Source organism: Eriocheir sinensis, chromosome 38 (assembly GCF_024679095.1).
Source record: "Eriocheir sinensis breed Jianghai 21 chromosome 38, ASM2467909v1, whole genome shotgun sequence".
Lineage (NCBI taxonomy): Eukaryota > Metazoa > Arthropoda > Malacostraca > Decapoda > Varunidae > Eriocheir > Eriocheir sinensis.
In genome coordinates, this window is record NC_066546.1 from 4,321,548 (window position 1) to 4,332,927 (window position 11,380).

At 39.1% G+C, this 11,380-nt stretch overlaps 2 non-coding genes across 2 annotated transcripts; both read left to right on the plus strand.

Annotated features, from left to right (window-relative positions):
* Window positions 1-4,806: 4,806 nt before the first annotated feature.
* Window positions 4,807-4,879, plus strand: Trnaf-gaa (transfer RNA phenylalanine (anticodon GAA)). Its single transcript has one exon. It is a non-coding gene; the product is annotated as a tRNA-Phe (tRNA).
* A 174-nt stretch (window positions 4,880-5,053) lies between these two features.
* Window positions 5,054-5,124, plus strand: Trnaf-gaa (transfer RNA phenylalanine (anticodon GAA)). Its single transcript has one exon. It is a non-coding gene; the product is annotated as a tRNA-Phe (tRNA).
* Window positions 5,125-11,380: the final 6,256 nt, after the last annotated feature.

Here is an 11,380-nt window from a genome sequence, read left to right on the forward strand (position 1 = left end):
TATATTTGTGAATTTGGGATTTGTTCATTACAGTTCCAATGCGCTAGTATCCTAAGTTTATAGATGAAAAAAAGAAATAGCTATTACGCGAGATAAGTGAACTACAGATAATACTGACAACTTGAAATGTGGAAAGTCCAGCGGATGGAAGGCGAGAAGGGACGCGCTGAAGTTATCCTTCCACCTCGGAATATATTGCAAACGTACGTGTTTCCGTGCATAAGAGATGAAATTGCCGTGCCAGAGCTTATTCTGTCAAACATTAATTGGTATAAAGTACAACAAACACGTCGAATCCAGAAAAGTTGGAGCTATTTAGTGATACATGTCATTGGCATCTCTGATAAGCAACTTCCTCACTAAAAAGCAACAAACTTTTCTGGGGTCGAAGTGTTTGCTGTACTGTGCACCAACAAATGTTGACAATAAGCTCTGACACGGCAATTTCATCTCTATGTACGACAACACGTTTGCAATCTATTTCAAGTTGAAGGAATGACTTACAGTGCGTCCCCTCTCGCCTTCCTTCCGCGAGGCGACTCGGGAGAAGTTTCAGCTGCGTACGGAGACAATGGATACGGATATAATTAATTAAATAAATATGTAAATAAATTATGCTGCCTAGTTTATTGTAATTGCTGTAAAGTGATAAAATGTGCTTGTTAATAAGATTCATATGAATAAGGGTCAAAGTACAGTCCTACTGAAGAGGTAATTCAAAATAATATAATATACAATAGCCTAATCTCGCTCGTGCCGACATCATCAAAAGTAGCTTTATGCATAGTTCATTTTTTTATAGACTATCCATTACTAACAAGCATATAAGGTTTTGAATGATGAAGTTCAATTATTGAGGATGGTTACCTATGAAAAATATATACCATAATAATTATTATAAACTCACAGTGATGGAACAAAATAAAGGGTGTGTGAGAAAGCCACCCGGGTGGCTCATGGCAGTCTACTAGCTAAAGCCACCCGGGCGGCTCCAGCACTATGGCCAATAATAAAAATAATCATATATATAGTAATTATAATAATAATAATAATAATAATAATAATAATAAAGCAATAATAATAATAATTCTTTTTAATATTATTATTATTATTATTATTATTATAATTATTATTATTATTATTATTATTATTATTATTATTATTATTATAATTATTATTATTATTATTATTATTATCATTATTATTATTATTGTTATTACTATTAATATTATTATTGTTATTACTGTTAATATTATTATCATTACTATTATTATTATTATTATTATTATTATTATTATTATTATTATTATTATTATTATTATTATTATTATTATTATTATTATTATTTTTATTATTATTACTAGTGTTATTGTTATCACTTTAATTATCATGATTATTATTGCTATAATTATTATATATATATATATATATATATATATATATTTATATATACATATATATATATATATATATATATATATATATGTATATATAAATATATAAATATATATATATATATATATATTATATATATATATTTATATATATATATATATATATATATATATATATATATATATTTTTTTTTTTTTTTTTTTTTATATAACTAAGGAGACAGCTCAAGGGCGTACAGAAACAAAAACAAAAAAACGTTACTCACTGCTCCCGAACATAGGTCAAGGGAGTGTCCAAAAAGAGAGATCAATTTCGGGAGGAGAGGTGTCCTGATACACTCCTCTTGAAAGAGTTCAAGTCGTAGGCAGGAGGAAATACAGATGAAGCAAAATTGTTCCAAAGTTTACCAGGGTGAGGGATGAAAGAGTGAAGATGCTGGTTGATTCTTGCATAAGGGGTTTGGACAGTATAGGGATGAGCATGAGTAGAAAGCCGTGTGCAGCGGGGCCGCGGGAGGAGGGGAGGCATGCAGTTAACAAGTTCAGAAGAGCAGTCAGCATGAAAATATCGATAGAAGATAGAAAGAGAGGCAACATGGCGGCGGAATTTGAGAGGTAGACTATCAGTATGAGGAGGAGAGCTGATGAGACGAAGAGCCTTTGACTCCACTCTGTCAAGGAGAGCTGTGTGAGTGCCCCCCCCCCGTCCCCCCAAACACACACACACACACACACATGAGATGCATACTCCATACGAGGGCGGACAAAGCCCCTGTAAATAGATAGCAACTGTGCGGGGGAGAAGAACTGGCGGAGACGGTACAGAACGCCCAGCCTCGAGGAAGCTGATTTAGTAAGAGATGAGATATGACGTTTCCAGTTGAGATTTTCAGTTAAGGATAGACCGGGGATGTTTAGTGTTGAGGAAGGTGATAGCTGAGTGTTGTCAAAGAATAGTGGATAGTTGTTGGGAAGATTGTGTCGAGTAGATAGGTGGAGAAACTGTGTTTTTGAGGCGTTGAGGGACACCAGGTTCCTCGTGCCCCAATCGGAAATAATAGTAACGTCTGAGGCTAAGCATTCTGTTGCCTCCAGCCTTGAATCGTTAAGTTCCTGTAGGGTGGGTCTTCTATTAAAAGAAGTTGAGTAATGCAGAGTGGAGTCACCGGCGTAAGAATGGATTGGACAGTTTGTTTTGGAATGAAGATCATCAATGAACAACAGAAAGATAGTGGAAGATAGGACAGAACCTTGTGGGACACCACTGTTAATAGGTTTAGGGGAAGAACAGTGACCGTCTACCACAGCAGAAATACAACGGTCAGAAAGGAAACTGGAGATAAAGGTGCAGAGAGAAGGATAGAAACCGTAGGAGGGTAGTTTGGAAAGCAAAGATTTGTGCCAGACCCTATCAAAAGCTTTTGATATGTCCAGCGCAATAGCAAAGGTTTCACCGAAAGGGCTAAGAGAGGATGACCAAGAGTCAGTTAGGTAGGCAAGGAGATCACCAGTAGAACGCCCCTTGCGGAACCCACACTGGCGATCAGATAGAAGGTCAGAAGTGGAAAGATGCTTTTGAATCTTCCGGTTAAGAATTGATTCAAAAGCTTTAGATAGACAAGAAAGTAAAGCTATAGAACGGTAGTTTGAGGGATTGGAACGGTCACCCTTCTTAGGCACAGGCTGTATGAAGGCACACTTCCAGCAGGAAGGAAAGGTAGATGTTGATAGGCAGAGGCGAAAGAGTTTGACCAGGCAGGGTGACAGCACGGAGGCACAGTTTTTAAGGACAATAGGAGGCACTCCATCAGGTCCATAAGCCTTCTGGGGATTAAGGCCAGAGAGGGCATAGAAAACATCATTTTGAAGAATCTTTATAACAGGCATAAAAGAGTCAGAGGGGGGATGAGAAGGAGGAATATGCCCAGAATCGTCCAGAGTTGAATTTTTAGAAAAAGTTTGAGAGAAGAGTTCAGCCTTGGAGATAGATGAGACGGCAGTGTTGCCGTCAGGACTGAGGAGTTGAGGGAAAGATGAAGAAGTGAAGTTGGAGGAGATGTTTTTGGCTAGATGCCAGAAGTCACGGGAAGAGTTAGAGAAAGCAAGGTTTTGGCATTTTCTATTAATGAAAGAGTTTTTGATTAGTCGGAGAACAGATTTGACACGATTCCGGGCAGAAATGTAAAGTTCGTAGTTAGCATTAGTTTGAAGGCTCTGGTACCTTTTGTGAGCTGCCTCTCTATCACTGGCAGCACGAGAACAAGCATGATTAAACCAAGGCTTTCTAGCGTGAGGAGTAGAGAAAGTACGTGGAATGTATGCCTCCATTCCAGAGACAATCACCTCTGTGATGCGCTGAGCACACACAGAGGGGTCTCCATCCTGGAAGCAGTAATCATTCCACGGGAAATCGGAAAAGTACATCCTCAGGTCGTCCCACCGAGCTGAACCAAAATGCCAGAAGCATCGCCTCTTCGGTGGGTCCAGAGGGTGTACAGGAGCGATACGACAGGATACAGAAATAAGACTGTGATCAGAGGAGCCCAACGGAGAGAACAGTTTGACAGAATAAGTAGAAGGGCTTGAGGTAAGGAAGAGGACTAGAATGTTGGGCCTGTCTCCAAGACGGTTGGGAATACGTGTAGGGTGCTTGACCAACTGCTCTAGGTCGTTGAGGATAGCAAAGTTGTAGTCTTGTTCACCAGGCTGGTCAGTGAAAGAGGATGAAAGCCAAAGCTGGTGGTGAACATTGAAATCTCCTAGGATGGAGATTTCAGCGAAGGGAGAGTGGGTCAAGATGTGCTCCACTTTAGAGTTCAAATAGTTAAAGATTTTTACATAGTTAGTAGAGTTAGGTGAGAGGTAAACAGCACAGATGTATTTAGTAATAGAATGACAATGAAGTCTTAGCCAGATGGTGGAAAATTCTGAAAAATCAAGGTTGTGGGCACGAGAGCAAGTGATGTCGTTGCGCACGTAGGAGCAACATCCAGCTTTGGATTGAAATTTAGGATAGAGATAATAGTAGGGAACAGAGTAGAGATTGCTGTCAGTAGCCTCAGAAACAAGTGTTTCGGTAAGGAAGAGGTGAGGTTTAGAGGAAAAAAAAAAAATATATATATATATATATATATATATATATATATATATATATATATATATATATATATATATATATATATATATATATATATATATATATATATATATATATATATATATATATATATATATATATATATCTATATATATATATATATATATATATATATATATGTATATATATATATATATATATATATATACATATATATATATATATATATATACATATATATATATATATATATATATATATATATATATATATATATATATATATATAAGCACTCATGGATCCGATTCCACACAAGCCTAGATAGCTCAGTTGGGAGAGCGTTAGACTGAAGATCTAAAGGTCCCCGGTTCGATCCCGGGTCTGGGCAGGTTATTGATTTTGTCCGCGAAATAGTAAATGGTCATTGGTTATGGAAGCGATCAGCGATATATATATATATATATATATATATATATATATATATATATATATATATATATATATATATATATATATATATATATATATATATATATAAGCACTCATGGATCCGATTCCACAAGCCTAGATAGCTCAGTTGGGAGAGCGTTAGACTGAAGATCTAAGGTCCCAGTTCGATCCCGGGTCTGGGCAGGTTATTGATTTTGTCCATGAACTGGAAATGGTCATATATATATATATATATATATATATATATATATATATATATATATATATATATATAAAATACGATAAATACTTTTACCTCCATTATTACGAACTACTTTGAATACTACTACGATAGCTACTACTACCACCAATGACACGACGACGACTGATATTACAATAGTTTCCAGTAATGGATTACAATGTCAAATGGATAACGAGTCAAATTTTGATAAGGATGGAAATGAAAGACATGAAAGAAAACAAAAAATGAAGACCGTCGGGAGCCAAGCAAAGTATCGAAGGAAATGAATAAAATGTTAACATTAAAGAAATAACAAACAGCGCTCGGGTGGTCCTATTTGTTATGGAAAGTGTCCAAAAACGAAATTACAATGAGTAAACAAATAAATCAATACATGCCGTGACTTCTGAATGTTACTGGTCAGCTCGTTTGTACAATTAATCAATCCATGAATAAAAATAAGCACAAGGGAGAGAGACACACACACACACACACACACACACACACACACACACACACACACACACACACACACACACACACACACACAGAGAGAGAGAGAGAGAGAGAGAGAGAGAGAGAAGGCACAGTGGTGAGGGAAAGATAATTATATTTCCTTGACATTGGAAGACAAAAAAAAAGGCGGAAAGCAATTGCAATTCAAATTAATGAGATGCCTTTGGAAATCTCTCTCTCTCTCTCTCTCTCTCTCTCTCTCTCTCTCTCTCTACCCTTTTTACTCCACCTCCTCGCTGTCCCCCTTCTCACTCACTTCCTCCTTTTCTCTCTCCCCCTCCTCTCTCCCTCTCTTTCTCTCTCTCTCTCTCTCTCTCTCTCTCTCTCTCTCTCTCTCTCTCTCTCTCTCTGTCACTTCCCCACATATCTCTAACACCCCTTTGGCCTCCCCTCCCCTCTCACTTCTCCCTTCTCTCTCTCTCTCTCTCTCTCTCTCTCTCTCTCTCTCTCTCTCTCTCTCTCTCTCTCTCTCTCTCTCTCTCCGCCCCGCACTGCAGTATGGTTCCTGCCCCATAAATCACCTTCTTGCCCCGTCCTCATCTCTCCGCGCTTCGGGGAGCAAATTCTGCCACACACAAAACTTACCTCTCAAGGACGCCTCTTCTTCATCTCTCTTCCCCTTCCTCTTGTTTCCTCTTTTTTCCTCTTTTTTCTTTCCCTCTTCTTCCCTAGACTTTCTTCTATGTCCTCTCTTCTCCATCTTGCTTCTTTTTTTTCCTCTTCTTCCTCCTCTCTTCTCATTCCTCTTGTTTACTCAGTTCCTATTCCTCTTCTTCCCTAGCTTTACTCTCCACATTCCTCTCTTCTCCTTCCTCTTGTTTCTTGTTTTGTTTTTCTTCCTCCTTTTACCGAGCCTTACTCTCCCACTCTTATCTTCTCCTTTCTCTTCCTCCTTCTTCTTCGTGCCTTACTCCCCCCTCTTCTTTTTTTCTTCGTCTTGTTTCTGCTCTTCCTTTTCCTCTTCTTCCCCAGTTTTACTCTGCCCCTCCTCTTCTCTCCTTTTTCTTGTTTCCCCTTTTCCTCTTCCTCTTCTTTGTTATCGGTACTCCCCTTTCTTTCTGTTCCTTCCTCCTGTTGCCTCTCTCCCTCTTCCTCTTCTTCTCAAGCCTTACTCTCCCCCTCCTCTGTTTTCCTTCCTCTTGTTTCCACTCTCCCTCCTCCTCTTCTTCCTTAGCTTCACTCCCCTTCTCTTCTTCCTCTTGTTTCCTCTTTTCCTCTTCCTCATCTTCCCTAGCCTCACTCCCCTTCTCTTCTTCCTCTTTTTTCCTCTTTCCCTCTTCCTCTTCTTCCCTAGCCTCACTCCCCTTCTCTTATTCCTCTTGTTTCCTCTTTTCCTCTTCCTCGTCTTCCCTAGCGTTACTCCTTCTTTCTTCTCCATCTTCTTCAGCCTTCCTTCCAACCATTTCCTCCTTTTCCTCAGTATTCCTTTTCCCTCTCTTTCTATTCCTCTTCTTCCTAAGTCTTATACTCCTTTACTTTCTTTCTCATCTTCCTGTCTTCTACTTGCCCTCTCTTCCTTTTCTTCCCAGCCTCGCTCATTCACTCCTCTTCTTAAGCCCCCTTTCTCTTCTTTCTCCTCTTCCTCTACGATTCTCTTCCCACAAACCTTTTATCTCTATCTCCCTCAGCCCTCTTCCCATTCTCTCTTCCTGACAGCACCAAATGAGTGGAAAGGTCTTTACGATGGCCGTTTGCGAAATCATGCAAAAGGACCTTGATCAGATTATCCAGTGGTCTCAAAAGTGGCAAATGTTCTTCAATCTTGACAAAAGGGTACAGATATAGTGACCACAGATACAACATACATGGAAAGCCGCTGCTTGTCGTGAGGGAGGAATCGGATCTTGAATTCACCCTCAGCAGTGACCTAAAACCTACAAACCATATTAACTATGGTTCGCTTCATGGCGAGAAACGTATGTCAGTAATAATGAATTTAAAGTTAATTTTCTATAACTCGATGGTAAGATCACGCCTGGAGTATGCAGTGCAGTTCTGGTTTCCAAATTACAACGAGAGACTGAACTACTGGAGATAATTCAACGACCCGTTACGAAAATTATTTCACAGTTACAGCTGTAAGCTCAGCCCTATGAAGAACGATTCTAACGATTCAACCTCTTTCCGCTGGAAAAAGAGACGCTAAAGAGGAGATTTGATTCAGGTGTGCACGAACCAGAAGAAGTTCAGTAATGTCTATCACTCCAGGTTTTTGAGCTCCAGACTAACCCAAGAACAGAGAATAAGTCTACCGATTCCGGCGAGGCAATGTAGCGCGTATATCGGCTGAGTTTCTTTTAAAACCGAGTCATCTGTCAGTGGAATAACCTTCCATCAGAAATAGCAGGTGAAGAAACCATCAACTTCTTTGAAAATCACATCGGCCACTACTTTGGTGCGTCAAAAGTAAACTAAGCGGACGTATCGAAGCGCTTTGATCTACCCTGCGGGCAGAGGCGTGACTTGCGGGCAGATTAAATCACTAGACCGGACAATCCCGTACTGATCCAAGAGGCTTGCTTACGCGCCTTTCCATGTATCAAGGTTTCTCTTCTTTTTCTACTAGCACGCTTCCTCCTCTTTTCCCTTTTCCTCTCTTCCTCCTTTATCCTCTATCCCTCTTCTTTCACACACATTAATCCCTCTCATCGCCTTTCCTATTCCTCGTTCCTCTCCTCCCTATCTCCTTCATCGGTTTTTAACCCTTTTATCCTAAACAACTCACATGTTCTAATCCTCCCCTCATCTTCCTTTTATCTCTTACCATTTACATATGTACCCTTCCGTCCTCTCCTCCATTACCTCTACATACGTCTCCTTTCTTTTCTTCACCTCTCCAACATTACAGGTCCTTACTCTCTCATGCCTCCAGTTTCCTCTATTTTATCTTTTCCCTCTCCAGGTATTACTTCTCCGTCACTCAACTCCATCACCTTGATAACCTCTCTCATCTCTGTGTGTGATTTTCTCTTTCTATTTTCTTTTCCCTCTCTCTCTCTCTCTCTCTCTTCAGCGTCGGGCAACGAAAATTATCCCTTCCTTGCGCAACAAATCCTACGAAGAAAGGCTTTCTACCCTTAACATGTTCTCTCTTGAGAAACGTCGCCTCCGAGGAAAACTGATCGAATGTTTTAAAATACTTAATGGTTTCACGAATGTAGACAGATCAACATTGTTTATGATCGATGACACTTTGCGCACGAGGAACAATGGCGTAAAACTCAGATGTAGACAAGTAAATTCAGACTGCACCAAATTTTTCTTCACCAACGTTGTAGTGCGAGAATGGAATAAGCTCCCATCATCAGTGGTCCAGTGTAACACGATTGACTCCTTCAAAAATAAGCTCGACCGTCACTTCCTTCAACTTAATATCAACTAGAGTAGAAATGCAACGTTTTGGAGTCTTCTGATTAATGTAAAATCACTTAGGTTAAGGACAGACCACCAAGTCTGGACCATGGGGTCTGTGTGGTCTGATTTTCTATGTAAATCTATGTAAATCTCTCTCTCTCTCTCTCTCAAGTCAGGTTCTTTTTCCTCCCACCAGGTTCTCACCCTTAACCTTTACCTGTCTTCATGTTTCTTTCCTGGGGACAGCAAGTAAAGAAAGGAAGGAGAAAACACGAAAAGAAAAAACAGAAAACTTTAACTATCTATGTCAACCCTCTCTCCCTCTTCTCTTCTCTTCTCTTCTTTCTCTCTCTCTCTCTCTCTCTCTCTCTCTCTCTCTCTCTCTCTCTCTCTCTCTCTCTCTCTCTCTCTCTCTCTCTCTCTCTCTCTCTCTCTCTCTCTCTCTCTCTCTCTCTCTCTCTCTCTCTCTCTCTCTCTCTCTCTCTCTCTCTCTCTCTCTCTCTCTCTCTCTCTCTCGTGAATAAGCACACAGTTGATCACCCAAGGAGAGAGGGGAAAGGGCTGGACGGGTTTATCCAGTAAGGTTGACAAAGAGAGAACAGTGACACGCGACAAAGAACAAGAGGCGGAGAGGTTAAGCCACCAGTGAAAGAAAGAAAATAAATTCGGAAGGACCAGTCTACAAAGAGAAGCAAAACCGAGAGAAGGAAGGGAGGTAAAGAAAAACAGGCTCAGCTAGTACAAACAGTTAAAAAAAAATAAAGGAAACTGAAGGGACGACTAAAAAGAGGATAATAGAAATAGCAAAAACTGAAGGTGGTTCGCTAATCTTGTCAAACGGAAAAAGGACTTACTTTGCATGAGACTGAATAACAAAACGCATGGCAAGGAGACGAAGAATAAACAATATTAAAAATTTCAAAAATTCAACAAAAATGAAGGTCAACAAAAGTAAAATCGCACAGTACAAGACTAATAAATAATTGACGGTTGAAAGGAAATATTGAAAGAAAACAAATACTACGAAGCAAGAAATACGAATGTTGCAGGAGAGAAAAAAAGAAAAGACTGGAGAGACGCAGAAACTAAAAAGAAATAACAAAAGAGGAAAAAATGGGAAATATATCGGCATATCACGATCTGGTGAAACTGAGGAACGACTTAAATAACAAGACAAAATAATTAGATGAAAGGAAATAAGAACACAGGATAAGTAACATAACAAGGCATTAAGATTAAACAAAACAACAGAAAAATCTAATATGAATGCAATAAGTTAAAATAAACAATAAATAAATTTTTACACAAAAATTAAGGAACAAAAGATTACGGAGCAGAATTCCACTCAAATTTTCCATTACAGGATCAGTAGCAACATCTTTTCCTTTTCTCCATTGTGTTTTCTTTCATCGCCCCCTTTCCATTTATCTTCATCCTGTTGCTTTCATTTTCTTTCAACCACTTTCTTCCGTTTTCTCTGATCTGACACATTCCATTTTCGTTCCTCTATCCCTTTCCATTTTCTTTCTTCTGCTTCTTTCTCTTTTGTTTCCTCTTTTCACCTCCGTTTACTCTCATTTGTTCGCTTCCATTTTCTTTCATTTGATCCCCTTCAATTTTTCCCCTTTGTTATATACCTTCCGTTTTCACTTCTCTGGACCCTTCCATCATGTTTCCTTCACGACATTCCGTTTTCTCTCCTCTTAGCTCCTTCCAGTTTATTTTTCCTTTCCTTCCTTATATTTTCCTCTCCCTCTTTCCTCCCAATTCCATTTTGTTTTCCTATTATTCCTCTATTCCATTTTCCTTCAACTCCTCCTCTATATTTTCCTCTTACCCTCCCTTCTTTTTAGCATCCATTCCTATCGTCTGTCCTCTCTTCTCCATTTTTTTTCTCCTCGCATCTCATTTAATAATTATTTCCTCAAGATGAATTTCAACTTTCCTTATTACCGTGACTGATATATCCGATTTATTATGCTCATCTGTGTTATTTGATATTGCATGACTTAATTTCACTTACTTCTGTTCATGCTATTTTCGTCTGTTTTTCTATTATTTACACGGATGCCTAAAACGAGTTCATTCTTTCTTCACCCACGCTTTGTTTTCCTCCATTCCATCGCACGCGTTTTCATTTCCTTCATACATGTTTCCTCGTTTTCCTTCATCATTCACACATTCTCCTTCCTCATGCACGCCTTTAAGACCCTTCACGAGGCCTCTTACAACTCCTACCTTCCTCTTACCTTCGTTCGAAATCTCCTTACGCTACGATGTGACACCATGACCACAAAACAAAAAGCACGCATCACTGACTATACGAAGTGGCTGAGAGAGAGAGAGAGA